The sequence below is a fragment of the Triticum aestivum genome, chromosome 7A, assembly GCF_018294505.1.
Source record: "Triticum aestivum cultivar Chinese Spring chromosome 7A, IWGSC CS RefSeq v2.1, whole genome shotgun sequence".
NCBI lineage: Eukaryota > Viridiplantae > Streptophyta > Magnoliopsida > Poales > Poaceae > Triticum > Triticum aestivum.
In genome coordinates this window covers 222,535,208-222,557,403 of record NC_057812.1, presented here as the reverse complement: position 1 = coordinate 222,557,403, position 22,196 = coordinate 222,535,208, and positions in this window count along the sequence as shown.

Here is a 22,196-nt window from a genome sequence, read left to right as displayed (position 1 = left end):
CCGGATGGGACTCTCCTTGGCGTGGAAGGCAAGCTTGGCAATACGGATATGTAGATCTCCTCCCTTGTAACCGACTCTGTGTAACCCAAGCCCCCTCCGATGTCTATATAAACCGGAGGGTTTAGTCCGTAGGACAACAACAATCATACCATAGGCTAGCTTCTAGGGTTTAGCCTCTACGATCTCGTGGTAGATCAACTCTTGTAATACTCATATCATCAAGATCAATCAAGCAGGACGTAGGGTATTACCTCCATCGAGAGGGCCCGAACCTGGGTAAACATCATGTCCCCCGCCTCCTGTTACCATCCGCCTTAGACACACAGTTCGGGACCCCCTACCCGAGATCCGCCAGATTTGACACCGACATTGGTGCTTTCATTGAGAGTTCCACTGTGTCGTCATCATAAGGAGGGATGGCTCGTCTCATTGTCAAGAACAACATCACCTCTGGGGAGCCCTGGCTGTAGGCCAAACTCTCCGACTAGGCGGCTTCGTCATGACCGCCCGCTCGGCCGCTGCGCCGACAACAACTTCTCGGGTCATCGAAAATAGCCTCCACATCGGCTCGAAATTCACTGAGCAGATGGATCCAATGGAGCTCTCCTCTTTGAACGAGCTCTTGGATCGCATCGCCGCTCTGGGAGTCACTACAGACTATGATCAGATTGGGCTTAAACCCAACCAAAGGGAGATTAACTCTCCGCCGGTCACCCATCAGATAGCGGTGGTGGAGGAGCAATGCGGTGAATCTTCCTCTATCCTGAGGACGAACTATGTCCGGATTCTCGAGATCTCCGAGCCGGATACCCGTCCACGGGAGGACATCGCCCTAACTCCGAACCTAGAATCAGGCAGTATGCCGAACCTGCGGGGCAACATCCCAGAGCCCGAACTTCCTAGATCGGAAAATCCCCCACCCCTGGGTCTCAGATTGGGTCAAGGTCTAGACTTAAATCCACCCTCCCACCCAGATATAAACGATCTTTCCCACATTAGGTAAGAGCCCCAAGAGATAGTACATCACTATTGGGCCAGATTCCTCCTTGTAATGAACAAGGTCAAGGACTGCTGTGAGGAAGACGCAATTTCATTCTTTGGCAACAATTGCACGGACAAGGAATCCTCAACGCCATAAGTCGTCGTGACATAGCACACTTCGCAGACTTGGCGGCCATAGTACGGAAGTATTGTGCGATGGAAAGCACCTGGAAAACCCAAACAAAATTTTGGGATAATCCGGCTCTGACAAAACCCCCAGTCCGAACTAAAAGGGTGCACTCTCATAAGTCGCCCGACTCAATCACAAAGAAGCAAAAGCCCACTACAGGGCGTGGAACCATATTGGAGGGATGGCTTAACGGGCCTTGCAAAATTCATAGTACAGCAGATACCATACCAACACACAGCCTTAGAACATGTTGGGTACTCCGGCAGGTGGCCAAGAGCGGTGAGGATCTCCTCATTCAAAACACCGCAGAGCATCATCCCATGGAAAACAATACAGTATTCACGGTCTTCGATACCTTCGCCTCAAATAATAGGCGTAAGCGAGCACTCCACAACCTTACCGAAGTCTGCCACGTGGCAGCAATAAATCCATGCAGTGACACGGCTATCACCTTCAATGCCAGTGACGAACCTAAATTCCGAACAGCCCGAGCACCAGCCTTGGTCCTCAGTCCAATTCTGGACGGCTTTCGGCTTACTAAAGTGCTCATGGACGACGGATTAAACCTCATTTATGAGGGCACTCTTACAAAATGGAAATAGACAGAAACCGTATTGAGCAAAGCAGCACGACCTTTCGAGGAATCATCCCCAGTCGGGAGGCACGTTGCGCTAGGAAAATCACACTAGATGTGGTATTTGGCACTCCGGAGAATTACAGGTCTGAAGAAATTACATTCCAAGTGGCCTCGTTCACTAGCGGATACCACGCCCTTCTAGGGCGTGAGGCATTCACGATCTTCCAAGCCATACCCCATTACGGGCACATGAAGCTCAAAATGCCCGGGCCCAATGGAATCATCACTCTAGCTAGTGATCCAGACATATCACTCCTCACCAAAAACAAGACAGCCGCACTGGCCCTCGAGGCATTATCCAAAGCCCTTGCGGCGGAGGAATTAATGGTGTTGAGCTCCACAGTGGATAGGGACGACGTGATACTCGGCAAAAGATCCAAGTCCACCTCTTTTAAACCAGCAGATGAAATAGTCAAATTCCAAGTCCATCCAACGGACCCGACAAAAACAGCATCCATCGGGGCACAGTTAAACCCCGCTGTAGACGCCGCACTACGGGAGTTCCTGCGTGAGAATTGGGACATATTCGCCTGACATCCTACAGACATGCCAGGAATCCCACGCAGGTTGGCCGAGCATAGCCTTAACATTCTAAAAGGATTCAAGCCGGTCAAGTAGACTCTTCGGCGTTTCTATGAACCTAAGCAACAAGCCATGGGAGAGGAGCTAGCCAAGTTACTAGAGGCCGGATTCATTAGAGAAATAAAACACCCGGACTGGCTAGGAAACCTGGTGATGGTACCAAAGAAGGACAAATCATGGCGCCTATGCGTTGACTTCAAGGACCTTAATAAGGCTTGCCCAAAGGATCCCTTCCCCCTCCCTCGCATCGATCAAATTATCAACGCTACCACAGGACACGACTCATTATGCTTCCTCGACGCATACTCCGGTTACCACCAAATTAAGATGGCAGAGTCCGATCAAGCCGAAATGGCATTTATCACTCCATATGGCCCCTTCTGTTTTAACACAATGCCCTTCGGGCTCAAAAATGCCGATGCAACGTATCAGCGCATGATTCAGACATGTCTGGAAAAGCAGATCGGCAAAATAGTGGAGGCATACGTAGACGACGTGGTCGTTAAAACCAGACACGTCGACTCCTTAATAGACGACTTGAGGCTCACGTTCGACAATCTCCGAACATACGACATTAAGCTCAATCCAGAAAAATGCGTTTTCGTCGTGCCCGCCGGAAAGCTCCTGGGCTTCATCCTCTCCAGTAGATGAATTGAAGCAAATCCGGCTAAAATCCGAGCTCTGTTGCAGTTGGCTATCCCAACTGAGCTCAAGCAAATCCAGAAGTTAACTGGATGTGTGGCGGCCTTAAGCCGCTTTATCTCCCGATTAGGAGAAAAGGCACTCCCCCTTTATCGCCTTCTTCGGCGCACCGAACACTTCGAGTGGAGGACGCAGCCATGGCCGGATTGGAAGATATAAAAGCCATCCTGGCCACCAACCCAATCTTGGCCGCGCCAAATGTCGGCGAACCAATGCTATTATATATACCGGCAACTCACCAAGTTGTAAGCGCAGTGCTCGTCGTCGAACGAGAGACGAACGGACATAAATTCCCACTTCAAAAGCCGATATATTATGTATCCACTGTCCTCACTCCATGCAAATCATGGTACCCACATTATCAAAAGATAGCATACACGGTATTCATGGCATCCCGGAAATTACAACACTACTTTCAAGAGTGTTCAATTATGGTGGCCTCAGAAGTACCACTCAACGACATAATAAACAACCGTGATGCCATGGGCCGGATTGCCAAATGGGCTATCAAGCTCCTTCCGTTCGACATAACATATAGACCACATCGAGCCATTAAGTCGCAAGTACTGGCCGATTTCATCGCCGAGTGGACAGAAGCCGAACTCCCTAAAGAGTACAGCGCGTGTCGTGGTTCTAAGTATGACAGTAGAATGGGGGTAGGAATGTAGAGGCAAGATCCTAGCTATGGAGGAGTTGTACACATGAGTTTTACGAGTTCAGACCCTTCTCGGAGGAAGTAACAGCCCTATGTCTCAGAGCCCGGAGGCGGTCGACTGGATTATAAGTGTGTGAGTTACAGGGGGTGCGAACCCTTGTGCCTGTGGAGGGGGGTGGCTTATATAGAGTGCACCAGGACCCCAGCCAGCCCACGTCATAGAGGGTTTAAGGTACATTGAAGAGAGAACATTACTGGTAACGCCTGCACTAAAGTGTTATAAATGACAATTAAGCCTATAAGTAAATGCTCGACCGTTATTCATGCAGAGTGGCTTTAGCTCTTCTGTCCGTCGAGTGACTTCTGCGACGGTTGAGTGACATTGATTCTTCCGAGTGGAACGTCTCTGGTCCAGTGGATGATGGTACCCTTTGAATGATCCTGGCTTTAGGGTGATGTCCTAGGGGAGGATGTCTAAGTCAGGTCTATGATCCTACCCTAGGTACATAGCTTCATCATTAGCCCCTGAATGGTTGAGGGTTCGAGTGGAGAAGGAGTTGATAATTTCTCCGATTCAACTTTTGTGCTTTGAGAATATCTCGCCCAGAGGTTGAATGAACATTCATGATGGCTTCAACTACTTGTTCAGTCGCCTTGATCCATTCTTGGTTTTGTCGAGTGAACTTTCATTGTTAAGTTTCGAGTGTTGATATGGAAAAAAATCTTCCGTCTGATGGGTTGTTCTACCGTCTGTGGATTTCATAGGATCCGAAATTTCGGGAAGCGCGTCGGGCGGGGCAGGCCGCAGTAATCGGGATGGATTAGGCAGGCCGCCTCGATCTCTGCGCCACCTTTTTTGCCACGTAACGCGCACGCGACTGTTGTGGGATTTGATAAGATTGTCCGGGCCTACAAGTCAGTGACTCGGAACTGACCTTATATAAGGCGCCGGACCGGGGCTTTTGAACAGTGCGCCCTCATTCTTCTTCCTCCTCCTCAGATTTCTCCGTTGCGTCTCCTTCTGCTCTCGGCGTCGTCGCCCCCCTCGAACTCGATTCGCTGCCATGGGGAAGGAGAAGACGGTGGCGTTGGAGCGTGCGAAGAAGGCGATGGCGAAGGCGAAAGGGAAGAAGACCAGCCGGGGCGGATCTTCGTCGAGGTCCGGCCTGCCGCCTGGCTGGATCCAGGGCGACTGGATCCGCTGGACAATCAGTCAAGATGACATCGACAACCTGGTTGAGGGGGGACTGATCCCCCACGAATCGGCGCGGCTCCCTGGGAACGAGACTGAGCCGCAACCGCAGGAGGGTGAGTGCGTTCTCCTTGCCACCCATGTCGACCACGGGTTTTCTTTGCCTCCCCACCCTTTCTATCGTGGTTTCTTGAACTTCTTTGGGGCTCAACTCCACCACTTTTCTCCAAACACCATCGTGTACCTTGCCTCTTTCGTGTCCATGTGCGAGAACTTCTTGGGTTGTCGACCACACTGGGTCTCTTCAAGCACATATTCACATGTCGCTCTCAGACGGTCAAGAAGGCCAACCCGAGTGACGAGAGGACGCACGTGATACAGATGTGTGGGGGTCTTGGAATTCAAATGAGCAACAAAAGCACTTTCCCAACTATGATCCTTCCCAACTCGGTCCGGGGTTGGCAGTCGACCTGGTTCTATTGCAAGGACCAGCCGACCCTGGGCCAGTCGACTGGGCTTCCCTCCTTTTCCATGGCTCGAGTGGAGAAGCCCTCCACCTTGATAGTGATCCCAGAGGAGAAGGCGCAAGTGAAGGTGTTGGTCGAGCGGGTTGTCCAACTTGTCCGCGACGGAGTGACCGGTATGGACCTGTTGGAGGTCTTCCTCAGTCGACGCATCCAACCACTCCAAGCTCGTGACCATCCGATGTGGATGTACACGGGACTCGAGGATTCCACTCGGATCCACTCGGAGGATGTCAGTGAGGACACAGTGGAGCTGTGGCTGAGAGGTATTACCAGCAACAAGGATAATCCCCGAGGGTCCAGGAGGGTGTTTCCATTCGACCACTCACGCCAGCCGGAACAGGTACGATTCTGCATTGTTGAGTGTCTTCTTGTTTTACTATGTAGCATCTTGTTGACGGTCGACTGTCTTTCTTTTATTCCTTGTCTTTCAGGCTCTTGTTGATATGTACTCGATGACCAATGGAGTGCAGGAGCAAAATGTCGAGGGAGAGGCGAGCGGGGGTGAGAGTGGCGAGTGGCACTCGGATGCAGAGGAGAACGAGGAGAGCGACGACCTGAGTGACGAAGAAGAGGTCGACTCACCTCCTTGCAGAGAAAGGAGGTCCGAGCATGCTCATGACCCGGCAAGCACCCCTGACCTGGTGGCCGCACCAACTGGGCAGTCTTCAAAGCGCCCTCGGACGTCTTCTCCGGTGCCGACCGAGAAGGTATCGAAACAGCTCAAGACCACGCCGCCTCCAGCACTGAAACCATTGAAGGTTGCATCCTCCAAGACGCCGAAGGCTTTTCCCAGAATCAAAGTGACCATTCCCACCATCTCTGGGTAACCATCTGACCTGATCCTTTGGTCGACTCGAGCAACAGAACATAACCGACTGAATGCTGACATTTGTAGTGCTGCTACCTCTGGAACTTCCTCCTGCCAATACCGAGACGAGGAAATGGAGGACGTGGTTACCTCCAACCCAGGTACAATTCTCGTGATCTTGTTCTTGACTATTTGGTCAATTAAATTCTGGCGATTCACTTGGGGTCAACTGATTTATTTGCAGCCCCACCCAACGTTATCGAGCTTCCGGATGATGATGAAGATGTGGCCCTGAGGCCCAGAAAGAACAAAAAAGTAGCGACTAGCAAGACATCTCAGCCGAAACTGACGACAGAACCAACCGTCCAACAACCTGGAGATGCAGGTGGGGCCTCTGTAACTTTTGTTGTCCCATTGTCGAGTGAGTGTCCCGCACCGTCAATTGTACCAGTGTTTCCTTCAGCCGTTCAACCTCATGTCTCGGAGCTCCAAGCTGCTGCATCTGGGCCATCTACTCCCTTCTTCACCAACTATCATGTTCCAGAAAGCCAGTCGGACGCTACTGCAGAGGCCATCCATCAGGCTAGCGTGATGATGGAGCGGATGAAGACGGTGCACGACAACAGCCAGGCTACTTACGATGCCAGCACGGCTCTTCGGGCCAATGTCCAGGTAAGTTGGCTTTCGACTGACCTTGTTCTATTAGGATATGCTACCTGAAATATTTTTTCATACAATCTCTTATTGTTTGTGTTGAATCTGTACACCCATTGGGTGTTTTGTTGTCTTTAGTATTTGCGCTCTTCCACTTGGCCTGGTCGTGTGGGATCTAAACCAGTGGGGGCACGCTAAGTGCACCCACTGGGTGTAGTCCCCGAGACCGCAGTCGACTGCGGGCAATCGGCTGGGGTCTGAGTACTTCTTTTCACTTTCCTTTTTTCCACTTGACCCGGGCAGACCGGCCGAGTAGGATCTGAACCAATGGGGGCACGTCAAGTGCACCCAGTGGGTGTAGTCCCTGAGACCGCGGTCGACTGTTGGCAGACGGCCGGGGTCTGAGTAGTTCTTCTCTCTTTCTTCTTCTTTTTTTACTCGACCCATGCGGACCGGTCGAGTGGGGTCTGAATCAGTGGGGGCACGCCAAGTGCACCCGCTGGGTGTAGTCCCCGAGACCGTGGTCGACTGCGGGCAGTCGGCTGGGGTCTGAGTAAACTTTTATGTTTTATTCACTTGGAAATAAATAATCTTTAATCTTGTCGATTGATATGTATTTTACCCTCTGCAGAAATATTGTACTCTCATTTCCAAGTTTGCCGAATTTGAGGAGAAGCAAAGGAAACTCAACCTTGACTTGGAGCTGGCCCAACAAAAATTGAAGAAAGCTCAAGATGAAGCTACTAGTATGGAAGGTAACTGCCTGTCGAATGCTCACGTCGATCGTCCTTTAAAATATTTCTTCAATCTCTTGTTTGATCCGATTGCTTATTTTGCAGAGAAAATGAGGTTGGCTCTGGAGAAGAAGGACTTGGACCTTGCAGCTGGCAGAAGGAGGCTCAAGATAAGACTGCCCTTGCTGTCCAGAAGCTGGCTTCGGTCGGAGCGCTGGAAGACCAAGTAAGCCGAAGTCCTCTCTCACTGAGTCCAACCGAGAGGTAACTCGTCTGAAGAAGGACAAGATGGCTCTAAACGAGAAGCTGGAATCTACGGCTCGTAAGAGAAATGACGTGGATGCTTATCTAAGAACTCTCGCCAAGAAGCTCTTTCTTATGCTGGAAGGTACTCCTTTTAATCCGACTGCTTTACTGCTTGCAAGTTAGTCCAGCCCAGTCGACTCACTAACTCCTTGACTGCAGAATTCTACCAAAACTTTGACGAGGAGACTGGACGGATCGAGACGGGTTTGGACCCTATTGTTTCTCCAGTCGGCGACGAGGCTGCCATGAATGTGCTTCGACTGGAATCTCGTGTCGCCGGTGTTACAAGTTACCTCGCTCGTCTGAAGGTGACAGTTTCACGGATTGACTCATCACTCTGTCCAAGGGCGACACTTCAAAATGACCTCGAGTCTCTAATGGCTCGCCTCAACGAGGTCCCTGGTCGAGTGCAAGAATGGAAGAAGTCCTCTTCCCGGTGTGGTGCTGATGTGCCGTTGTCCTTGGTAAGAGTCCACTACAAGGAAGCCCGCGAAGATAAGCTGGCGACGATCAAGGTCGCAAGCACCAAAAGACATGATTTCCAGTCCTTTATGGAGACTTTCATCGCTGCTGGCACTCGCATTGCAGATGGAATTAACTTGGACGAATTCGCCGAACCTGCCAGCCCTCCTCCTGCCGAATGAGCAAACTTTGAGATTTAAACCTGCCTTAAATTTGCCTCGGGATGCCGAGTGGTTGTTGTAACCGTTAAACTCCTTTGGGCTTGATGCTCAAATACTTTTGATCCATCATCTAGAATTTTTAGGATCTGTCTAAGCTTGGTTTACTTCTGAATATGCTTGTATTTGCCTTCGAGTGGGATTTGCTCTTTACTCTGAATAATCTTTCGACCTGCATCTCATTTTCCTTGCGGACAGGGGTGGAGCGCATGTTGTATTTGTGGCGCAGCTCCGAAGGAGAAGGTTGCAGTCGACCTGCACCTCGTCGTCCTTGCAGATGGGGATGGAGCGCACATTGTACTTGTGGCGCGGCTCCAAAGGAGAAGGTTGCAGTCGACCTGCACCTCGTCGTCCTTGTGGATGGTGATGGAGCGTACATTGTATTTGTGGCGCGGCTCCAAAGGATAAGGTTGCAGTCGACCTGCACCTCGTCGCCATTGCGGATGGTGGTGGAGCGTACATTGTATTTGTGGCGCAGCTCCTAAGGAGAAGGTTGCAGTCGACGTACACCTCGTCGTCCTTGCGGATGGTGATGGAGCGTACGTTGTATTTGTGGCGCAGCTCCTAAGGAGAAGGTTGTAGTCGACCTGCACCTCCTCGTCCTTGTGGATAAGGACGAACTTTAAACCTTAGGCGAGTACTGGACTGCAGCTAAGCCCCCGAGTGAGAGGGTCGCTCACCACTCGATAGGATTTTACAAACTTAGGCGAATACTAGACTGCAGCTAAGTCCTCGAGTGGGAGGGTTGCTCACCACTCGGTAGGATTTTACAAACTTAGGCGAGTACTGGACTGCAGCTAAGCCCCCCGAGTGGGAGGCTTGCTCACCACTCGGTAGGATTTTTTAAACTTAGGTGAGTACTGGACTGCAGCTAAGCCCCGAGTGGGAGGGTTGCTCACCACTCGGTAGGATTTTACAAACTTAGGCGAGTACTGTACTGCATCTAAGTCCCCGAGTGGGAGGGTTGCTCACCACTCGGTAGGATTTTTTGAACTTAGGCGAGTACTGGACTGCAGTTAAGCCCTCGAGTGGGAGGCTTGCTCACCACTCGGTAGGATTTTTTAAACCTAGGCGAGTACTGGACTGCAGCTAAGCCCCCAAGTGGGAGGGTTGCTCACCACTCAGTAGGATTTTTTAAACTTAGGCGAGTACTGGACTGGAGCTAAGCCCCCGAGTGGGAGGGTTGCTCACCACTCGGTAGGATTTTTTTAAACTTAGGCGAGTACTGGACTGCAGCTAAGCCCCCGAGTGGGAGGCTTGCTCACCACTCGGTAGGATTTTTTTAACTTGGGCGAGTACTGGACTGCAGCTAAGCCCCCGAGTGGGAGGGTTGCTCACCACTCAGTAGGATTTTTTAAACTTAGGCGAAACGGATTCGCAGCTAAGCCCCCCCGAGTGGGAGGCTTGCTCACCACCCGGTAGGATTTTCTTTTAAACTTAGGCGAAACGGATTCGCAGCTAAGTCACCCACTGGGGGATTTCAGACGCAAATAAAAGCAACAACAATCATTTAAGAGGACTGTAAAGCTCTTGTCTTTGATAAGCAGATTACAAAGGTACTTCTTATTACATTTTATTCGAATGGGTACTTAAGTGTAAAAGGGGCGGAGCAGCTCCGCATTCCAACCCCGTGGCTCGTCCTTCTTATGCTCGACATTGTAAAGGTGGTATGCCCCGTTGTGGAGCACTCTGGTGACAATGAAGGGGCCTTCCCAAGCAGGAGTGAGCTTGTGTGGTTTCTGCTGATCCACTCGAAGAACCAAGTCTCCCTCTTGAAAGGCTCGACCTTTCACATTTCTGGCGTGGAATCGACGCAAGTCTTGCTGATAAATGGTCGACCGGATCAAGGACATCTCTCTTTCCTCCTCTAGGAGGTCGACTGCATCCTACCGAGCTTGCTTTGCTTCGTCTTCAGAGAAGAGCTCGACTCGTGGTGCATTATGAAGCAAGTCACTCGGTAGAACAGCTTCAGCTCCATAGACCAAGAAGAACGGAGTTCGACCAGTCAAACGATTGGGAGTTGTCCTCAATCCCCAAAGAACTGATGGAATTTCATCAACCCAGGCACCTGCTGCATGCTTGAGGTCTCGTATCAGTCGGGGTTTCAATCCTTTGAGAATCAGGCCATTAGCATAGTCGACTCGCGTGCCTTGGGAGGCGCAGAAGGCTCTGAACTCATCTGAATTGAAGTTCGATCCATTGCCAGTGATGATGTTGTGTGGAACTCCGTACCTGAACGTCAATTCTCTGATGAAGCTGACGGCAGTACTAGCTTCCAGATTCTTGATAGCCTTGGCTTCAATCCACTTGGTAAACTTGTCGAATGCTACAAGCATGTGAGTGAAGCCGCTCCTACCAGTCCTCAGTGGTCCAACCATATCTAATCCCCAAACAGCAAAGGTCCTGACGAGTGGAATGGTCTTTAGGGCTGATGCAGGTTTGTGGGACATATTGGAGTAAAACTGGCAGCCTTCACATCTGTCGACTATATCTTTCGCCATTTCATTTGCTCGTGGCCAATAAAACCCAGCTCGGTATGCTTTAGCCATGATGGTCCTAGAGGACGCATGGTGGCCACAGGTCCCCGAGTGGATGTCGTTGAGGATCACTAGACCTTCTTCTGGGGTTATGCATTTCTGGCTGACTCCGGTTCTACTTTCCCTCAACAGTTGTCCTCTTATCACAGTAAAGGCTTTGGATCGACGGACGATCTGTCGAGCCTCTTCTTCATCCTCTGGGAGTTCCTTCCTAAGGATATACGCAATGTACGGCACTGTCCAGTCGGGAGTAATGACCAAAATATCCATCATTAGGTCGACCATGGCTGGAATCTCAACTTCAGTCGGATCGGTGGCACTCTTTGGCTGTGGGGGCTCTTCAGTGAAGGGATCCTCTTGAATTGAAGGTGCATGAATATGCTCCAGGAACACATTAATGGGAATGGCTTCTCTCTTGGAGCCTATCTTTGCTAAATCATCGGTTGCTTGATTTTTCAGTCGGGGTATATGATGGAGCTCTAACCCCTCAAACTTCTTTTCCAACTTCCTCACCACATTACAGTAGCCAGTCATGGCTGGGATTCTAACATCCCACTCCTTCATCACTTGGTTGACTACCAAATCTGAGTCGCCATAGACCATGAGGTGACGGACGCCGAGTGAGATGGCCATACGTAACCCATACAAGAGTGCTTCATATTCTGCTTCGTTATTGGAGGAATCAAAGTGAATCTGGAGGACATATCTAAGCTTGTCTCCTCGGGGGGATACGAGTACCACCCTAGCACCGGAACCATTCAGCATCTTGGAACCATCAAAGAACATGGTCCAGTGCTCCGAGTAAACTTGAGTCGGAAGTTGTTGTTCGATCCACTCGGCAAGGAAATCCGCTATTGCTTGGGACTTGATAGCTTTGTTTGCCTCGAACCTGATATCTAAGGGAAGGAGTTCAATCGTCCACTTTGCCACTCGACCAGTTGCATCTCTGTTGTTCAGAATCTCTGATAATGGAGCATCGCTGACGACTGTAATGGAGTGGTTAGAGAAGTAATGTGCAACCTTCTTCGTGGTCATATAAATCCCATAAACAAGCTTCTGATAATGTGGATATCTTTGCTTTGATGGAGTCAAAACTTCAGAAACATAGTATACTGGGCGCTGAACTTTGTAAGCTTTTCCTTCTTCTTCCCGCTCGACCGTAAGTACGGTACTGACGACTTGTCAAGTGGCTGCAATGTAAAGCAGTAAAGGCTCTTTGCTGATTGGAGCAGCAAACACCGGCTGGGTGGAAAGCAGGGCTTTAAGCTCTAAAAATGTTGCATTAGCTTCAGGAGTCCACTCGAACTTATCTGACTTCTTCATCGGTCGGTAAAGAGGCAGTGCCTTTTCACCAAGGCGAGAAATGAATCGTCTTAGGGCGGCCAAACAACGAGTAAGCTTCTGGACATCATGCACACGCATAGGGTGTTTCATCCGGAGTATGGCGCCCACTTTCTCTGGGTTAGCGTCGATCCCTCGTTCGGAAATGAGAAAACCGAGTAATTTTCCGCCTGGAACTCCAAACGTGCACTTTGCTGGATTAAGCTTGATATCATACCTTCTGAGGTTAGCAAAGGTTTCAGCAAGGTCAGCCAGTAGGTCAAAACCTTTACGTGACTTGACCACAATGTCATCCATGTATGCTTCTACATTCCAACTGATTTGAGTGAGTAAACACTTCTGAATCATCTGCATGAATGTGGCCCCAACGTTCTTCAAGTCGAATGGCATAGTGACATAACAGAAGCACCCAAATGGGGTGATGAAAGCTGTTTTTATCTCATCGGGTCCATACAGACGGATCTGATGATACCCGGAATAAGCGTCCAAAAATGACAAACGCTCACACCCCGCAGTTGAGTCAACTATTTGGTCGATGTGAGGGAGTGGAAAGTGATCTTTCGGGCAGGCCCGATTGATATGTTTGAAGTCAATGCACATGCGAAGTGAGTCGTCCTTCTTTGGGACCATGACAACATTAGCTAACTACTCGGAGTGATAAATCTCTCGGATAAACTAAGCTGCTAGAAGCCGAGCCACTTCTTCACCGATTGCCTTTCTCTTCTGTACGGCGGACCGTCTGAGGGAGTCCTAGATTAGGGGGTGTCCGGGTAGCCGGACTATACCTTCAGCCGGACTCCAGGACTATGAAGGTACAAGATTGAAGACTTCGTCCCGTGTCCGGATGGGACTTTCCTTGGCGTGGAAGGCAAGCTTGGCGATGCGGATACTCAAGATCTCCTACCATTGTAACCGACTTTGTGTAACCCTAACCCTCTCCGGTGTCTATATAAACCGGAGGGTTTTAGTCCGTAGGACAACTTCATCATACAACAATCATACCATAGGCTAGCTTCTAGGGTTTAGCCTCCTTGATCTCGTGGTAGATCTACTCTTGTACTACCCATATCATCAATATTAATCAAGCAGGACATAGGGTTTTACCTCCATCAAGAGGGCCCGAACCTGGGTAAAACATCGTGTTCCTTGCCTCCTGTTACCATCCGGCCTAGATGCACAGTTCGGGACCCCCTACCCGAGATCCGCCGGTTTTGACACCGACATTGGTGCTTTCATTGAGAGTTCCTCTGTGTCGTCGCTTTTAGGCCCGATGGCTCCTTCGATCATCAACAACGATGCAGTCCAAGGTGAGACTTTTCTCCCTGGACAGATCTTCGTCTTCGGTGGCTTCGCACTGCGGGCCAATTCGCTTGGCCACCTTGAGCAGATCGAAAGCTACGCCCCTGGCCATTAGGTCAGGTTTGGAAGCCTAAACTACACAGCTGACATCCGTGGGGACTTGATCTTCGACGGATTCGAGCCACAGCCAAGCGCGCCGCACTGTCTCGATGGGCATGATATAGCTCTGCCGCCGAACAACGCCTTTGAGGCCGCACATGCATCGGTTCCGACCATTGATTCGGAGCCTACTACGCCGATCAAAGATCAGCGGTTCGATGCTGCCTCAGGGGCTGCGATCTCAGAGGCGATCGAGCCGAACTCCAGCCCCGCACTCCGCATGGCCCGTGACTCTGAGGAGCCGAATTCCTCTCCGAACTCCGAGCCCGCCGCGCCCCTGCCGATCAAATCCGATTGGGCGCCGATAATGGAGTTCATCGCCGCGGACATCTTTCAGCACTCGCCCTTGGTGACATCCTGAATTCTCGAAAGTCTCTCTCTTTATCAGGAGAGCCCTGGCCGGACTACGGTCAGCAAGGTTGGCATACGGACGATGAAGAAATTCAAAACCCACCCACCACCCACTTCGTAGCCACTGTCGACGACTTAACTGACATGCTTGACTTCGACTCCGAAGACATCAACGGCATGGACGACGATGCAGGAGACGAACAAGAACCAGCACCTGTAGGGCGCTGGAAGGCCATCTCGTCATATGACATATATATGGTGGACACTCCAAAGGATGGAGATGGCGATGGAACAGCGGGGGACGATAACTCTAAGAAACAGCCCAAGCGCCGGCGTCAGCGGCGCCGCTCTAAATCCCGCCAAAGCAAAAACGGTGATTCCGACACGGGAGATAATACTACTCCGGATAGCGCCGAAGAACACCCCCTCCAGCAAGATTCAGCACAAGAGGACAGAGAAGCCAGCCCTCACGAGAGGGCGGCGGACCAAGAGGTTGAGGATGATAATTATACGCCTCCCTCCGAAGACGAGGCAAGCCTCAACGACGATGAGTTCGTCGTGCCAGAGGATCTCGCCGAACAAGAGCGTTTTAAACGCAGGCTTATGGCCACGGCAAGCAGCCTCAAGAAAAAGAAGCAACAGCTTAGAGCTGATCAGGATTTGCTAGCTGACAGATGGACTGAAGTCCTTGCGGCCGAAGAGTATGAACTCGAACGCCCCTCCAAGAGTTACCCAAAGCGCAGGCTGCTACCCCGACTAGAGGAGGAAGCACCTACATCACCAGCGCATGACATGGCCGAACGGCCACCTCGTGGCCGGGACAGAGTGGCCTCTTGGCCCTCCACTCAAGCCATGCCCCGACGCCGCGTTAAGCATACTAAGGCACGGGAAAATGCGCCCGACCTACGTGACATACTGGAGGACAAGGCAAGGCAAACAAGATCGATCTACGGATCGCGCAGGCGCCCCACGGCACGTGACGGTGATCGTCACTCCGGATGCAATAAATCCGGCCGGGCCGAACTCAACAGACAAAGCTCCTTCGAGCTGCGTCGTGATATAGCCCAATACAGAGGCGCCGCACACCCACTATGCTTCATAGATGAAGTAATGGATCATAAAATCCCTGAGGGCTTCAAACGCGTAAACATCGAATTGTACGATGGCACAACAGATCCTGCGGTATGGATCGAGGATTATCTCCTTCATATCCACATGGCCCGCGGTGATGATCTACACGCCATCAAATACCTCCCACTCAAACTTAAGGGACCGGCCCGGCATTGGCTTAACAGCTTGCCAGTAGACTCAATCGGTTCTTGGGAGGACCTGGAAGCCGCATTCGTTGACAACTTCCAGGGCACTTATGTGCGACCACCGGACGCCGATGACCTAAGCCACATAATTCAGCAGCCAGAGGAATCGGCCAGGCAATTCTGGACACGGTTCCTAACAAAGAAAAACCAGATAGTCGACTGTCCGAACGCAGAGGCCTTAGCGGCCTTCAAGCATAATATCCGTGACGAGTGGCTTGCACGGCACCTGGGACAGGAAAAGCCGAAATCTATGGCAGCCCTCACGACACTCATGACCTGCTTTTGCGCGGGAGAAGACAGCTGGCTAGCTCACAACAACAACTTAACCAAGAACCCTGGTAATCCGAATACCAAGGACAAAAGTGACAAGTCGCGTTGGATCAAACAAAAGCGCCGCGTTAACAGCGACAACAACGAGGATGCAGCAGTTAATGCCGGATTCCGAGGCTACAAATCTGGTCAACGAAAAAAGCCATTCAAAAGAAATACTCAGGGCCTGCCCAGTTTGGACCGAATACTCGACCGCTTGTGCCAGATACATGGCACCCCCGAAAAGCCAGCCAATCACACCAACAGGGACTGTTGGGTGTTCAAGCAGGCAGGCAAGTTAAGAGCCGAAAACAAAGGCAAGGGGCTGCATAGCGACGACGAGGAGGAGCCCAGGCCGCCGAACAACAGTGGACAGAAGGGATTTCCCCCGCAAGTGCGGATGGTGAACATGATATATGCAACCCACATCCCCAAGAGGGAGCGGAAGCGTGCGTTACGGGACGTATATGCGATAGAGCCAGTCGCCCCAAAGTTCAACCCACGGTCCTCCTGCCCAATCACCTTTGATCGAAGGGGCCATCCCACTAGCATCCGTCACGGCGGCTTCACCGCATTGGTTCTAGACCCAATCATTGACGGATTTCATCTCACAAGAGTCCTCATGGATGGCGGCAGCAGCCTGAACCTGCTTTACCAGGATACAGTGCGAAAAATGGGCATGGATCCCTCGAGGATCAAGCCCACCAAAACGACCTTTAAAGGCGTCATACCAGGTGTAGAAGCCAACTGTACAGGCTCAGTCACACTGGAAGTGGTCTTCGGATCTCCGGATAACTTCTGAAGCGAGGAGTTAATCTTCGACATAGTCCCGTTCCGTAGTGGCTATCACGCACTGCTCGGGCGAACCGCATTCGCAAAATTCAACGCGGTACCACACTATGCATACCTCAAGCTCAAGATGCCAGGCCCTAGAGGAGTAATCACGGTCAATGGGAACACTGAATGCTCCCTCCGAACGTAGGAGCACACGGCAGCACTCGCAGCAGAAGTACAAAGCAGCCTCTCTAGGCAGTTCTCCGGTTCGGCCTTCAAAAAGCCGGACACTGTCAAGCGCGCCCGGAGTACCCTACAACAAGACGCCTGGCACGTTCTGAGCTAGCGTAGCAATGCGGCCCCAACCCTAGCCCTCGCGATATAGCGAAACCAGTGCTTCGCATACATAACTACGCTCTTGAAATACCATGGGCACAGGGGAAGGGGCACTATCACGGCACGCCCGAAATACGGCTTAAACCGCACCAGGGGCTGCCGAATTCCTTTTTTTTTCTTTCTTCTTACTCTCAGGACTCCATACTTCGGATGACCCGTTCGGCAATTCAACTGCCGCACAAACGATGCAAGACCCAGGAAAGCAGACAAGCCACGCCGCATTATGGAACTCCCAGGTGGTCTCTATTGCGAGCAGTATACCTGTTTTTTAATACAATTCCGCGGCCTGCCCCTGGCCAGGACATGTTAAATAGTCCAATCTCTTTTGCTTATCACACTATTTGTATCGTTCCAGTTTCATAGCAACCTTTCTATAAACAATGCATAGCTCTTTGTCTATTTTTTGCATTATCCTCTTTTTTATATATATGTTTATTAATAACATGTTGCATCCGTACATTGTGGTACGGCAAAATACGCCAGGTGCTTCAGTACCCATCAATATGGCGTGAGAAGTCCGTACACTTTCACAAGTCCGGCACCCCGAACTTATAGCACTATATGCATCGGCTCCGAATCATGATTTGGGTCAATAGTTGGGTTTGCCCGGCTCCTATGTTTTGGTGCCTTACGTTCCGCTATATCGGCTAATGTAGCACTAGGAGAACCACTGCGATTGTGCCCCAGTTGAGCTGGGCCGAGCACCTCAGTGGAGAAAGCTAAAACTGACTGTCATGATGAGGTGAGAGACCGCTCGCGGTTCGAGAGGTTTTTCGAGTCCTTAAAGACTTATGCCGCTTCGAGCGAGGAACCGGCTTTATCCGGCCAAGGCGTGGATAGCGCCCCGAACTCGGTCTTCCGAATACTAGGGACTTCGCTGAAATTTAAAATTAAAGTGTTCTATGGCTAAGTGAGAGTGTTCAAGCATTATAGTCTGATTGCCTTGTTCGTTGTGCTGAGCGCCTTCCTCGACGGACCCAATCATGGGAAAAAGAGCACTCAGGTTTATCCCGAACACCCCAGCACTAGTGGCATGGGGGCAGAAGCCGACGACTGGCCATCTCTCAATTTTTTGATAAACGGCCGCACAGAAAGTAATATTTTAAATTCAACAAGCATTGCTTAGCGCATATGAACAAGTTTTCAGCGCACAGGATAACATGAGCGAGTTCATTCAAAAATTACATCCTTGGTACATTCATCCGCCATAACGCGGGCACCAGCCAGAACATCCTTGTAATAGTTCTCGGGCTTGCGATGCTCCTTCCCCGGCGGCGGCCCGTCCCTCACAAGCTTCTCACCGTCCAGCTTACCCCAGTGCACCTTCGCACGGGCAAGAGCCCTACGGGCACCTTCGATGCAGACGGAGCGCTTGATGACCTCGAGCCTGGGACAAGCCTCCATCAGCCACCGCACCAGTCCGAAGTAGCTCCCAGGCAGGGCCTCTCCAGGCCACAGCCGAACTATGAAGCCCTTCAGGGCTTGTTCGGCCGCCTTGTGGAGGCATGCGGTGGCTCGCCAGTCGGTAACCCCCCCAGTCGCGGTGATCGAGCCCGATAAAACTCTCTACGGCCTGTTCGACTGGCTCCATAGAGACTGCATCCGAGTGCGACAGCAGCGACCCCGCGGCGGAAGTTTTGATGGTCAATGGACCATGCAGTCCTCCTGGCTTCACCCCTGAAGATGGAGGCGATGAGGGCGGCGATCCATCGCGTGTTCATGAAGAGTACCGCCCCGAACCCCTCTCTTCATAGCGGAGGGAAGAACTTCGCTACCAGAACATGGATACGCTTCACACTCCTATCGTTGGAGAAACCCTTGAGGCCCAGGCCTTGGAGGAGGCGCGCCTGGCCAACTTGACTGAGCGCACTCGACTGGAGAACCTCCAGCATGCACTCAACGAGCGTGCTCGGCAGCGTATCCCCGAGTCCAGTCGACGTCAACTTTTTCTGCCTCCGACTCAGGTATACTGAACTTCGATCCAGAATCTCACAGCTACGGCCCAAATAGCGGAGTCAATTCAACCTTCTCAGTCAGAAGCTGGTTGAGGTTTGGTGCAGATCCGGGCTTTGCTCCGAGCGGCGGGAGAACAGAATACAACAGTATCTCAGTCGCGGAATAGGATCCATAGCAGATCCGTGGTTGCAGACACAGTCCAGTCGGCTCACAGCCCGAGATCGCCCCCGAGGCGTGAGGGACGTGGGGACCGGCGAGATTAGTACAGAAACCGTGAGCAGTATGATCACCGACTCGATCACGATGATCGTCGTTGAGTGCCCACGCCTCCCCCAAGGAGTGGGTCATATGTGCCTCGGCAGCATGACGACAGACGTCCTCACAGTGGTGGGCGAAGGATTCTAGTCGACCCTAGAGAACAGGGCTTTGATGCAAGATCTATTCTCGTTCAGGGTCTGGTCGACAGAAACAGAGCTCACAGAGAAGGCCACGACAAAGATTTTCCAACCAATAGCAGAGTGCATGTCTCAGGTCCAGAGTGCTTCAGCAGAGCCATCAGGGCTGCAGTGGTTCCTCCCAACTTCAGGTTGGCGACTGGAGTCAGTAAGTTCACTGGTAGTCCAAGCCTAACACTTGGCTTGAGGATTACCGAGTGGCTGTACAGATTGGTGGTGGCAATGATGAAGTTGCCATGAAGCATCTCCCTCTGATGTTAGAGGGATCGGCCAGAGCATGGTTGAATCAGTTAGCGCCTGGTAGTATTTATACTTGGGAAGATCTTGCCCGGGTATTTGTCAAAACATTTGAAGGTACTTGCAAACGGCCAGCAGGGCTGACGGAATTACAGTGTTGCGTTCAGAAACCGAATGAGACTCTGAGAGATTATATCCAGTGGTGGATCACATTACACCATACGGTGGAGAATGTGTCAGACCACCAAGCAATTTGTGTCTTCAAAGAAGGCGTTAAGTATCGGGAATTGAATCTGAAATTTGGTCGAACAGGAGATATGACTCTGACTCGGATGATAGAGATTGCCACCAAATACGCCAATGGTGAAGAGGAAGACCGACTCCGGAGTGGCAGGCACAAAACAGTCGCCCACGAAACCGGAGGAGGGAACTCCAGTCGGAAGCAGAAGTGCAAAGTCGAGCCAGCTGCTCCTGGAGAAGCCTTAGCCGTGACTCAAGGAAAGTTCAAAGGGAAACACAAAGTACGGTGGAACCCCAAGAAAGTAAAAGATCAAGATGGAAATGATGTTCTAGATTTACCATGCCACATTCACACCAAGAAAGATGCAGAGGGTAATTTCATTTACCCGAAGCATACCACTCGACAGCGTTGACTCCTAATCCAGCAATTTCGAGAGAAACAGCCCAAGGAAAAGGAGAAGGAACGGACAAAGTTGAGGATGTGGAAGAGGACGATGATGGTTACCCCCACGTCAATTACACTTTGATGATTTTCGCTGATGTTGAGAGTAAGAGTCGACTGAAAGTCATCAATAGAGAGGTGAATATGGTTGCTTCGGTGACACCCAGTTATTTGAAATGGTCTCAGACTACCATTACATTCGACTAGTCCGATCACCCAGTGCACATAGCCACCCCTGGGAGGCAAGTGCTGGTGGTCAACCCAGTAGTCGAAGGCACTCGATGACTAAGGTTCTGATGGACGGTGGCAGTGGTCTGAATATACTGTATGCAGAGACGTTGAAAGGAATGGGCATTCCGATGTCCATGCTCAGTGAAAGCAATATGAGTTTCCATGGAGTTATTCCTGGCAAGAAGGCTGCGTCACTCGGCCAGATCGCCCTTGATGTAGTTTTCGGTGATTCCAAGAATTACCGCAAAGAAAAGTTGCCATTTGAAGTCGTGGATTTCCAGAGTGCTTATCATGCTTTTCTGGGCAGGCCAGCTTATGCACGTTTTATGGCTCGACCATGTTACATGTACCTCAAATTGAAGATGCTCGGTCCTAAAGGGGTGATCACTATCACTGGCAACCGAAAGAAGGCAGAAGAGTGCTTCCAGAAGGGCTCAAAGATCGCCGATGCTCAGATGGAAGTAGTGGAATTGCAGAAGTACCAAAAAAATGCAGATCCGAGTGATTTGTTGCGAGCTAAGAAGCCTGCCACAGATTCAGCATTTCAGTCGTCCGGTGAAACGAAGCTGATTCATATTCACCCCACGGATCCCAATGCTGCTCCGACTCACATTTCAGCAACACTCGACTCCAAATAGGAAGAAGCGCTCATCCAGTTCCTCCATGAGAACCAGGACATCTTTGCATGGAAACCTTCTGACATGCCAGGTGTTCCCAGGGGACTCGCTGAGCATCGTTTGCGAGTCGACCCAAAAGTGAAACCAGTAAAAGAACTTCTTCAACGGTGTCGGTGTCAAAACCGGCGGATCTCGGGTAGGGGGTCCCGAACTGTGTGTCTAGGCCGGATGGTAACAGGAGGCAAGGAACATGATGTTTTACCCAGGTTCGGGCCCTCTTGATGGAGGTAAAACCCCACGTCCTGCTTGATTAATATTGATGATATGGGTAGTACAAGAGTAGATCTACCACGAGATCAAGGAGGCTAAACCCTAGAAGCTAGCCTATGGTATGATTGTTGTATGATGAAGTTGTCCTACGGACTAAAACCCTCCGGTTTATATAGACACCGGAGAGGGTTAGGGTTACACAAAGTCGGTTACAATGGTAGGAGATCTTGAGTATCCGCATCGCCAAGCTTGCCTTCCACGCCAAGGAAAGTCCCATCTGGACACGGGACAAAGTCTTCAATCTTGTACCTTCATAGTCCTGGAGTCCGGCTGAAGGTATAGTCCGGCTACCCGAACACCCCCTAATCCAGGACTCCCTCAGTAGCCCCTGAACCAGGCTTCAATGACGACGAGTCCGGCATGTAGATTGTCTTTGGCATTGCAAGGCGGGTTCCTCCTCCAAATTCTTCATAAAAGTTAGTAAACACCAAGAGTAGTGTCCGGCTCTGCAAAATAAGTTTCCACGTATTGCCATAGAGTAGTGTCCTTAAAGACTTATGCCGCTTAGAGCGAGGAACCGGCTTTGTCCGGCCAAGGCGTGGATAGCGCCCCAAACTT